This window comes from Anarrhichthys ocellatus, unplaced genomic scaffold (genome assembly GCF_004355925.1).
Source record: "Anarrhichthys ocellatus isolate YVR2014 unplaced genomic scaffold, GSC_Weel_1.0 scaffold208, whole genome shotgun sequence".
NCBI classification, from domain to species: domain Eukaryota; kingdom Metazoa; phylum Chordata; class Actinopteri; order Perciformes; family Anarhichadidae; genus Anarrhichthys; species Anarrhichthys ocellatus.
In genome coordinates, this window is record NW_022280238.1 from 95,175 (window position 1) to 96,530 (window position 1,356).

Consider the following 1,356-nt stretch of genomic DNA (forward strand, 5'->3'; position numbering starts at 1 on the left):
AGGGAGGGGAGGAGAATCAGTCATTGTCCAGAATGATTTATTATATTTTTTCCCAACAACCTTTAAGAATAAAGATCTTTCCCTCATAATAAAATGGTACGTTCCCTTTAACTAAATAAATAAATAATTAAATGAATAATGAATGAATGAATTACATAAATAAGTAAACAATGAACTAAGTAATTCATTTAATAGTTCAATAAATTAAGGAGCAGATGTTACATCATTTCAAACATCTTGTCAATAGAATAGAATCAGGTGTAAGACGCATTCGGGCTACTTTTACACGTTATTTTGAAAACCGGAAGTAGTCCCGTGTCTCTTTCCACTTGGTCCAGTCCGACTTCTTTAATGGTCTGAGCCATTAGAGTCGATGCGTTCATTCTCACTGTTAACCACAGTCTCATCAATAAAGTTTTATTTCAGGTCCTCTGACGTAGCAGCAGGATCGAAGATGGCGTTCAGAGAAACAAACAGCCGGTACCGGAGTGAGTTTAACGTTAACGGAGCAGATCGTTAGAGACACGGTTTAACGGTAATGACCGGGTGATTATCAATTATTGATGACGTGTCAGTGGTAACGTTACGTTCAGAAGCCCGACAGGTGAGTATATTTCTATGTACAAACGTAGTGCTGTAACCATGTAAACCCCGCCTCTCTCTGGGTGTCCCACAACATAAAACAAACACCTCTTATTCTAAAGATGATCAATATTAGTATTATATTAATATTCAGAGTACATTTACACAAACATGATGACGTTATGTCACGTGACGTAGTGACAGCTGTCTAGAGCCACGTCACTGATGATCAATAGTTAAGTGATTAATTAAGACAGAATAGTTATAGATTATAATCACATCAATCTCTCTGACAGGAAACAGTCAATGCTGTGAAGTCGAGACTTCAGAGGAGGAGGAGGAGGAGGAGGAGGAAGAAGAGAAGAAGGAAAAGAAAAAGAAGAAGAAGAGGAGGAGAGGAAGATGGCTGCTGAACTGTTCTCCACCAGCCTCCCTCACAGTAGCGAGGAGGAGGTGAAGAAGAGTTTCATTCAACCAGATGAACCTGAACCGCCGGATGAAAACACCAACGAAGAAGACGATGTTCAGATGAAATCCAGAGAAGAAGGAGATGGATGGAAGGAAACACAGCCCACGCTGAGAGAGAGGTGTGTGTGTGTGTGTGTGTATATGTATGTATATATATATATATATACATATATATATGTATATATGTATATATATGTATATATGTATATATATGTATATATGTATATATATATATATGTATATATATATATGTATATATGTATATATATGTATGTATATATATACATACATACATACATACATACA